The following is an 11,128-nucleotide window of genomic DNA, read 5'->3' as shown; positions in this document are numbered from 1 at the left end:
TACCTCGATGTCACAGACTCAGGTGAGGACCCAGGCATCCCAGGGGCTCTTCCTGGATGGCTGTAGCCAGTTTGTTCCTTTGGTCAGTATAACCCATGCTATGCTGTAACCCTTTCCAACACAGGTGGAAGAGACTCTTCCCACAAATCTTCCATGTTGTCTTGGGACAAGATTTGTTTGACTCAGTCTTTCTGTGGGTTCCATCACTCTATAATTTGGTTGAAGTAATAATTTAAAGGCATCTATAGAGTGATCTGGGGGAGAACTTCTGGGATTTCCTTCCTTCACTCCACATTCCTGGCTCTGCCCCTCCTCTCAGATACTTTATCTCACCAGGTGATCTACAGATCTTGCTAAGACAATTCAAATGGTAAAGATTTAGTTTACTGGCATAATGCTGGTAAGATGTCCAGGTTTCATATACCACAATGATATCAGCAAAATTGCTCTGCAGCCCTTCAAATTGATAGTTAATTTAATAGTTCTCCTCTTACACACTTACCTCCAGAGCCTGCTAAATACTGAGCTCCCTCTGGAGCATAAAGATCATTGTCTTTGTGGAAATTGCTGAGAATACTTTCGAGTTAAGTGAACTTCCGCAAAGTATTCAAAATTTCTCCACTTTCTTATGTGATAATTTTACCTATTATTATTTTGTGTACTGATTGGGGGAGAACATGCCAACACAGAGGTGTGTTGAATTGAACAAGGTCTCAGATCCCATCAATCATGAGGTATCATGGAAAACTAGGGCAAAATTTTGTTCTTCATAAGTATTTGAAGTTCATGAGCATTATGTCTTTGTGTAATGATAGTTGTGCCTGTTGTGTGGATTCTGGAATATGGAAAATGCTCTACCACTTTCTGAATCATTAACAAAGTAAAGCAGGCCTTTGTTCTCATTTTTTGTAGCATGATATTTTTGTAATACAGTCTGATATTTTCACAAGAAAGATAATGGTACTGATGAGAAATTATTTAGCTTGAAAAAAATAATAGGGGTGAGATCAAAAGGGCAAAGAGAAGCCAGGAAATTTCCTGAGCTCTTTCCATTATCTCTCAGAAACAATGTTAATTGTAGCTTCTTAATGGAATATAGAGTGATAGAACCAAAAATAATGGAGTGAAACAATATTCCAACTTAGAAGTTCTTCACTAAAGGTCTATCTCACTTAGGTAAAAGGAATCATAGCACAGTTGGGGTGCAGGCAAGATGTCAGGAGGATTTTAGGCAGAGCACAGATCAGAAACCAATGTCTTTTGGTCCTACCTCAGCAGTCCAAGGGTACAGAAGGCCACCTGAGAAGTACCAGAACAGAAGGCAAGTTGAAAACCCTAGAACTCCTGCACAACAGCACAGCAACCAAAGAAATGAGAAAAACCCACAAACATGAGATCCCAGCATGGAACGTCAAGGATGAGATTCCTGGCCTCTACCACAGAAAGCTTAGAAATATAGTTCAACTTCCAAAAATTAGTAAGAGTACTAAAAAGAACCATAACTTTAGAAAGGTAACATCATTACAGGGAAGATCAAAAGAAAACCTGAGAAGAGGAAAATGGCAAAATGCCTATCTGTGAAGCCTTAAAGGGAAATATGAATTGATTCAAGCACAAAAAATACTTTTGGAAGACTTCAAAAAGAATTTAAAACCAAAGAAGTGTAGAATAAATACTGGTAAAAGAAAGGAGAGTATTGCAGGAGAATTATGAAAAATGTGTAAATATATTGGAAAAGGAAGCACAAAAATTGAATGAAGAAAGTAACTCCTTACAAAAAGTTGTCAAATTGAAAAAAAAAACTTTACTAAAGCAAACAACTTCTTGAAACATAGAACTGGACAAATGGAAAGGAGATATGAAAGTTAATTAATGAAAATTGAAATTAGATTCTAGACAACTTTTTGGGGTGGTAAAGAATTGGAAATTGACAGAATGTCCATCAATTGGCTAAAAAACTTGGGGTATATGAAACTTATGGAACATTATTATTCTTTTATTTTCTATTATTTAAATATTTTCCTTGTTTTCCAATTATATACAATAGTAGTTTCTACCTATCATTTTTGGTAAGGTTTTCAATTTTACACTTTCTTCCCCCACCATCCCTCCTCTCCCCCCTCTCACCCCAATCTAATAATCTTTACATTGTTTCCATCCTATGCATTGACCAAAATTGAATGTGTTGAGAGAGAAAAAAAAAATCTGTGAGGAATAAATAAAATATTAGAGATAACAAAATTATGTGATACTTAAGAAAACTTTTTTAAAATGTTGAATTTAGTAATCTTTGGTTTTGGGTGGACTTCCAGTCAAGATGGAGGAGACAAGACAGGCACAGTTCTAAAGTCTGCTGATCTTTCCCCATCTACCATATGAAAAAAACCTCTTAACGGAAATCATATCCACAAAACCCAGAAAGAAAAGCCAGGAGAAAGAACATCGACCTCAGGATTTGTCTTTGGGAGCAGCATTGGCCGAATTCCGGCTGGTGAGTTTGGGATCAGAGGGAGGATCAGCCCTGGATGAACCAGATTAACAGCTGAATTGGAGCCAGGGAGTCTGAGGGCCCTAGAGTTGGAACTGCCAGATCAGCGGTGGGGTTAAATGGCCGGGGCTTGAGTCAACTAGGGAGTAGAGGCACTGGTGTTGGTGCTGTCCCGCGGTAGCTTGTGGACAGGGCTGGGGGGAGAGTTCCAGTGCAGGAGAGATGCTGCAGACACCATCCCTGGGCTTCTCTGGTCTTAGGAACTCAGATTCCACACCTCCATTACAGCTCAGACTGATTCCTGGAACAAATGCAGACTACTTCTGCCTCAGGCCCAGGTGTGTGAGCAGAAGAACCAGCCAAGCTGACAAATGACCTCAGGCCAGGGTAAAGAGCACCATTGATTGAAGGCAAAAGAATTTAATAGCTCCAACTCCTCCCTTCAAGCAAAGGGATGAGGCCTCAATCAAGGTCACAGACACTCTAAAGAAAGCAAACAATACCTCCTACTGGCCAGCCAGAGAAATTGCACTCAGTGAGTAAAGGTGATTCCAAGCCCTTGCAAACAAACCCCTCCCCATCTCAAGGTCTTAGCACAATGAAGAAAGGTCAGCTGAAAGGTGGATCCATAGAAAAATTCTTGGAAGGGAAAGACCCTAACTCAGAAGGACCCAGAGCCTCTGAGGAGAATATGATCTGGTCTTCAGCACAGAAACACTTCCTTGAAGAAATAATTAAGGAGCTTAAAAATTAGGGAGAGACAAATAATAACTTGCAACAAGAAAACAAAACCTTAGAAAGTACAAGTGGACAAATACAAAAGGAGTATATATATCTCTCAGATCCTCAATTGGACAAATAAAAATTGAGAGTAAATCTCTCAGATCATCAATTGGACAATGACCAAATGAAAATAATTCTCTCAGATCCTCAATTGGGCAACTGCAAAAAGAAAATAATTCTCTCAAAACTTCAATTGGTCAAATGGAAAGCTCTTTCAAAAGTAGAACTGACCAATTGGAAAAGGAGTTGCAAATGGTTAATGGGGAAAACTCCTCCCCCCAAAAAAAAGATAGGAGTCTACAGAAATTAATGACTCCATGAGACAGCAAGCTTCAGCTAAACAAAATAAAAAAAATAGAAAAAATGGAAGAAAATGTAAAATACCTCATCAACAAAACCACTGACCTCAAGAATAGATCAAGAAGGGGAAACCTGAAAATTATAGGACTTCCTGAAAACGTTGAAGAGAAAAAAAAAAGCATGAACTTAATATTACAGGATCTAGTGATGGAAAACTGCCCTGATATCATGGAATCAGGGGGCAAAGTAGTTATTGAAAGAGCACATCAATCCCCACCAGAAAAAGATCCTAAAATGAAAACACAAAGGAATATGGTCAAATTCCAGAACTATCAGATAAAAGAGAAAATCCTGCAAGCAGCCAGAAAGAAACAATTTAAATATCAAGGAGACGCAGTAAGGATCACGCAGGACCTGGCTGCGTCAACATTAGGGATCGAATGGTCTGGAACGAGATATTTCAAACAAAAAGGGAGCTTGGAATGCAGCCAAGAATCTACTTTCCCACAAAGCTGAGCCTTCTCTTCCAGGGAAAAAGATGGACATTTAACGAAATGAAAGAATTCCAAAAATTTCTGAAGAAAAGACCAGAGCTAAACATAAAATTTGGACATCAAACAGGAGGTTCAAGAGACACATGAAAAGGTAAACCAAAAAAGGAATGGTAAAAGGAACAAAAAATGATATCCAGTAACTTGAAACTGGTTATATCCCAGCATGGGGGAAAAGATTATCATGAATCTTGAGAATCATAACTCTAACAGAGAGAATATATTTAGCCAGAAATGATGGACATTCATGACATATCCATGAGACTGCTATCTAAAGAGATATAACTGACTTTAAACCCACTCAGGAATTTTAATTCTATTCGATAGAATATGCTAAACTAGAAGGGACAGACATTCAGAATTTTCTATTAGATAGAATAATCTAAAAAAGCACTACCTCCTCAAAAAGGGGGACAGGAAAGAGACGGGAGGAGGGAGGGAATTGAATGGGGGTAAATCTCATTACACTAAGAGGGTACAAAAAATCCTATGGTAATAGAGGTGAAGAAGGGAGCAGAGGCAAAACACCTGAATCTTCTCATCTGATTTGGCTTAAAGTCAACCTACACATACTCAGTTAACTTATAAAACATCTAAGCTTTCAAGTATGAAAAGGGGAAAAGGGGAGGGGGTATGGAGAAAGGGAAGGGGAGTGGGGGGAAAGGGGGGAAATGACAAAAGGAAGGGAAGGGAAAAAGAAAAAAGGGAAAGGGGAAAGAAAGAGGAGGGTGTGATATAAGAGGGCAAAAACACTGAAGGAGGTGGTATTCAGAAACAAAATACTGGGGAATATGATAAAGGGGGGCAAAGGGGAAAATACAAAGAGAGGGAAGACAGCACAGAGCACAATAAAGAATTAGTCATCATAACTTTGAATGTAAATGGAATGAACTCTCCCTTAAATTGTAAGCAAATAGCAGAGTGGATTAAAAACCAGAATCCTATAATATGCTGCTTACAAGAAACTCATTTGATGCAGAGAGATGCATATAAAGTAAAGGCAAAAGGTTAGAGCAAAACATATTTTGCTTCAACTGAATTACAAAAAGCAGGGGTAGCGATCCTTATCTCAGACAAAGAAGCAGCAAAAATAGATAGCATTAAAAGAGGTAAGGAAGGAAAATTTATCCTCCTAAAATGTACGAAAGACAATAAAGTCATTTCAATAAAGACTATATAAGCCCCCAGTGGGACAGCACCCAAATTCTTAGATGAGAAGCTGAAAGAACTATAGGAAGACATATACAGCAAAACTCTACTAGTGGGAGAACTCAACCTCCCACTCTCAGATCTAGATAAATTAAATCATAACATAAACAAGAAAGAAGTTAAGGAGTTAAATAGATAGTAAGAAAAACTAGATATGGTAAACTTATGGAGGAAACTGAAGTGGGATAGAAAGGAATATACCTTTTTCTCTGCAATACATGGAACTTATCAAAAATGTACCATGTTCTAGGACATAAAAACCTAATGATCAACTGCAGAAAGGCAGAAATAGTGAATACATCTTTCTAAGATAACAATGCAATAAAAGTCATATGCAATACTGAGCCAAGGAGATATAGACCCAGAAAAAATTGGAAACTGTATAACCTCATTTTAAAAAATGAGTGGACCAAAAAAAATGTAGAAAGAATCAACCATTTTATCCTAGATAATGATAATAATCAAACAACATACCAAAACCAATGGGATTCATTCAAAGTGACTCTCGGGGGATATATTATAGCTCTAAATGCTTACATGAATAAATTGGAGATAGAGGAAATCAATGAACTAAACATGCAACTAAAAAAAATTAGAGAAAGAACAAATCAAAAATCCTCAATTAAATACCAAATTAGAAATTCTAAAAATTAAAGGAGAAATTAATAAAATTGAAAGCAAAATATTATTGAATTAATAAATAAAACAAAAAGTTGGTATTATGAAAAAACAATAAAATTGATAAACCTCTGTTCAATTTCATTAAAAGAACAAAGAAGAAAACCAACTTGCTAGTATCATAAATGAAAAAGGTGAACTCACCACCAATGAGGAGGAAATTAAAGTAATAATTCAAAATTATTTTGCCCAAATCTATGCCAATAAATTTGATAATCTAAGTGAAATGGATGAGTATTTACAAAAATATAAGTTGCCCAGGTTAAATGAAGAAGAAATTAAATACTTAAACAACCCTATCTAAGAAAAAGAAATTCAACAAACCATCATTCTACTCCCTAAAAAAAATCTCCAGGGTCTAATGGATTCACAAGTGAATTCTACCAAATATTTAATGAACAATTGATTCCAATTCTATGTAAAATCTTTGGAAAAATAGGGATAGATGGATCTCTGCCTAACTCTTTCTGTGAAACCAATATGGTGCTGTTACCTAAACCAGGAAGAGTTAAAACAGAGAAAGAGAATTACTGACCTAGGTTCCTGATGAATATAGATGCAAAAATCTTAAATAATATCTTAGCAAAATGATTACAACAAGTTATCACTAGGATAATACATTGTGATCAAGTGGGATTTATTCCAGGAATGCAGCTTTGGTTCAATCTTAGGAATACTGTTAGTATATTCAATTATATCAACAATAAACCTATCAGAAATCATACAATCATATCAATAGATGCAGAAAAAGCTTTTGACAAAATACAGCATCCATTCCTATCAAAAACACTAGAGCGTGTACTAATAAATGCACTGTTCCTTAAAATAATTAGCAGTATCTATCTGAAACCATCAACACATATTATATTCAATGGGGAGAGGCTAGAGTCACTCCCAATAAGATTGGGGTGAAAAAAGGGTGCCAATTATGACCACGACCATCCAATATTGTATTAGAAATGTTAGCATCAGAAATTAGAGAAGAAAAAGGAATTGAAGTAATTAGAATTGGGAAGGAAGAGACAAAGCTCTCACTCTTTGCAGATGACATGATAGTCTACCTAGGAATCATCCAATAAACTACTGGAAACAATTAGCAATTTTAGCAAAGTGCAGGTTATAAAATAAACCCTCATATGTCTAGCAAGATACAGCAGGAAGAAGTAGACAGAGAAATCCCATTCAAAGTAAGCTCAGACAATATAAAACATTTGGGAGTCTATTTGCCAAGACAAACTCAGAATCTTTTTGAAAACAATTATAAAACACTTCTCACACAAATTAAATCACATTTAAATAACTGGGCAAATATCAACTACTCATGGACAGGGAGAGCTAATATAATAAAAATGACAATCCTACCCAAACTAAACTATCTGTTTAGTGCCCTACCAATCAAACTTCCAAAAAATTACTTTAATGAATTAGAAAAAATTGTAAGTAAATTGATATGGAGAAATAAAAGTCAAGAATTTCCAGGAGCTTAATAATAAAAAGTGCAAAAGATGGTGGCTTAGCCCTGCCTGATCCAAATTATATTCAAAAGCATCAGTCATCAAAACTTCTTGATGTTGGCTAAGAAATAGAGTGGTGGACCAGTGGAATAGACTAAGTGTAAAATCAGGAGATGATTATAGTAACCTGCTGTTTGATAAACCCAAAGAGTCCAGGCATTGGGATAAAATCTCACTTTTTGTTAAAAACTGCTGGCCTAATTGGAAGTTAGGATGGAAGAAACTTTGATTATTAGACCAACACCTAACACCCTTTACCAAGATATGATCCAAATGGTTATAGGCCTTACACATAAAAAACAATACTATAAGCAAATTAGAAGATCAAGGAATAGTTTACCTGTCAGATCTATGGAAAGGGGAGCAGTTTATGACTAAGGAAGCATTGGAGAACAACACCAAAAGCCAATTACATGATTCTGATTATATTAAATTAAAATCTTTCACACAGATAAAACCAATGTAACCATGATCAAAAGAAATGTAGTAAATTGGGAAACCATCTTTACAACTTATGATTATGACAAAGGACTCGTTTCTAAAGTATACAGAGAACTGAGTCATATTTTTCAAACAAAACCATTCCCCAATTTACAAATGGTCAAAGGATATGCAAAGGCAATTTACAGATGAGGAGATCAAAGCAATTCATAGCCATATGAAAAATGCCTAAATCAGTAATTATTAGAGAAATGCAAATTAAAGCTTCTTTGATATACCACCTCACATATCTCAGATTGTCCAATATGACCAGGAAGGATAATGATAATTGTTGGAAGGGCTGTGGGAAATCTGGGACACTATTACACTGTTGGTGGAGCTATGAACTCATCCAACCCTTCTGGAGAGCTATTTGGAACTATGCCCAAAGGGCAACAAAAATGTGCATACCCTTTGACCCAGCAATACCACTATTGGGTCAATACACTGAAGAGATGATGAAAAAGTGTAAAAACATTACTTGTCCAAAAATATTTATAGCAGCCCTGTTTTTGTCGGGAAAAAATTTGAAATCAAGTAAATCTCCACCCTATTAGCAACATGGTGGTGATGTTTGATCTTGATGGACTTTTTCATTCCTTCAGTGCAAAAACCAGGGACAATTTTGACTGCCTGTAATGGAGAATATCATCTGTATCCAGATAAGAAGCTGCGGAGTTTGAACAAAGCTCAAAGACTATGTGCTTTAATTTAGAATAAAACAGGTATCTTATTGTCTGATCTTGTTACCTCTTAGACTTCTTGTCTCTTCTCTAAGGATACGATTTCTCCCTCATCATACCCAGTTTGGATCAAGGTACAACATGGAAACAAAGTAAAGACTGACAGGTTGCTTTCCATTGGGAAGTGGGGTAGGGGAAGGGAAGTAAGATTGGGGAGAAAATTGTAAAACTCAAATAATATCTTTAATAAAACTTAATTTAAGAAAAATAATCTTTGGCTTTTGTTTAAACTCCACAGTTCTTTCTCTGAATACAGATGGCATTCTCCATCACAGTTACCCTAAAATTGTCTCTGATTATTGCACTGATTGACTGAGCAATTCCATTAAGGTTGATCATCACCCCCATATTGCTGTTAGGATGGAACAACATTATTCTTTAAGAAATCATGAGTCTTGTAGAAGCAGAAGAACCTTATACACACCAAAAACAACACTGGGTACTAATCATCTATGATGGACTTGCTTATTTCAGTAGTACAATAATAAAAGACAATTCTAAAAGACTTTTTGTAGAAAATGACATCCATATCCAGAAAGGAAACTATGGATTATAAATATAGACCAAAACTTACCATTTTTAATTTTTAAAATTATCTTATGTATGTTTCATTTTTGCTCCTTAATTTTTTTCCTCTTCTTTAGATTTGATTCTTCTTTTACAACATGATCAATTTGAATCTATGCTTAGCATAGCTACATGTAGAGCCTTTTTTGGATTGCTTTCTCTCAGGAGGAGGGGGAGGTAGGAAAATGTAAAACTCACAACCTTGCAAAAAGTGATTGAAGAATACTACCATTTCATGTTCTTGAATAAACAGATAAATGAAAATATTAATGGGATAAAATTAAAAATGGACGAGTGGAGCTAATGACAATCAATGATCATGCAACTACATGCCATATACTGTTTTAAGTTCTCCTGACTTTCCCTCAGAACCAACATGAATCAAGCCTCTGAATAGAGTTTGGATCCCCAGAATACATGGAGCAGAGGTGAATATCTCCTAGCAAATTCTGTCATAGGGCAGAGAGCAGAGACCCAGTGCAGGGGCAGAATGGTGAGGCAGATCACTGACTTGAGAAGTGTGTGCATGGAAGGCAGATCAGAGAGCTCCAGCACAGCTGCCCAAGCACTCACCCAGGCAGCACAGCTGGTTGGAAGACCTGAGTTGGAAGTTTTTTTCCAGCAGAGAAGTCCCCATGTTTCCATCTGAGCCCCCCTTAGGTCCTGTGGGAGAGTCTGATTTTCTTTTTTTTTTATTTTTTTGAGAGTGTGATTTTCTACAGAACAAACATGAAATCGCCACAGGTGTTCGCAGCTTGTCCCAAGACTGCAGATCATCCCCAGTGCCAATTACCCAGAGAAAGCCTGTGACTTTACTAACCTGAAGTCCTAACGCAGATTGTGTGATCCAGCCCCAGACTCAGAATGTGGGTCACTGACAACCCTAAAATAGACAATCCAAAGAAAACTTCTGGTTCCTTGCAGTTGGGTTCACAGTGAGCAAGGCCTCTAGGAATCTCAGTGTTGAAGTTCTGCAACCCAGTACCTTCCTCAAAACAAAGTCCTAGGAAAAAAGGCCCAAAATGAAAAAGACCAGCACTACGCAGGGTCTTTTGACTATTACCTTGGTGATAAGGATATTAACTTAGAAAAGGAGAACAGAAGGGACACAACATCGGAGGAGAATATGAATTAATTTCCAGTTCAGAATGACTTCTTAGAAGAGATCAGAAAGGAGTTTAAAAATCAAGTGGAAAATTTGGGAAATGAAGTGCAACAGTAAATTAATACTATGCATGAGAAAATGATTAAAATACAAAAAATGATTCCCTTATAAACATAATTGAGCAATTGGAAAAGCATAACAACTCCATCAAAAATAGAATTGACCAATTGGAAAAGAAGATGAAAAAGGTAAATGAAGAACATTCTTCTCTTTAAAAAGATGAGAATCAATGGAAGATAATAACTTCATGCGACACCATGAATCTGTTAAGCAATTTAAAAAAAATAAAAAAATAGAAGAAAATGTGAAATAAGTGAGCTGGAAAATGGATCCAGGAGGGGATAACCTTTTTATTTATTTATCTGTTTATTTATTTATTTATTCATTTGTTTGTTTGTTTGTTTACTTATGGCAATGGGGTTAAGTGACTTGCCCAAGGTCACACAACTAGGCAATTATTAAATGCCTGAGGTCATATTTGAACTTGGGTCCTCCTGCCTTCAGGGCCAGTGCTCTATCCACTGCACCACCTAAGCTGCACTACAGGAGGGACAATTCTTTTGTTCAGGTTTTTTTCAAGGCAGTGGGGTTAAGTGGCTTGCCCAAGGTCACATAAGTAGATAATTATTAAGCGACTGAAGACAAATTTG

Source organism: Macrotis lagotis, chromosome 3 (assembly GCF_037893015.1).
Source record: "Macrotis lagotis isolate mMagLag1 chromosome 3, bilby.v1.9.chrom.fasta, whole genome shotgun sequence".
NCBI classification, from domain to species: Eukaryota; Metazoa; Chordata; class Mammalia; order Peramelemorphia; family Peramelidae; genus Macrotis; species Macrotis lagotis.
This window is presented reverse-complemented; position numbering follows the sequence as displayed.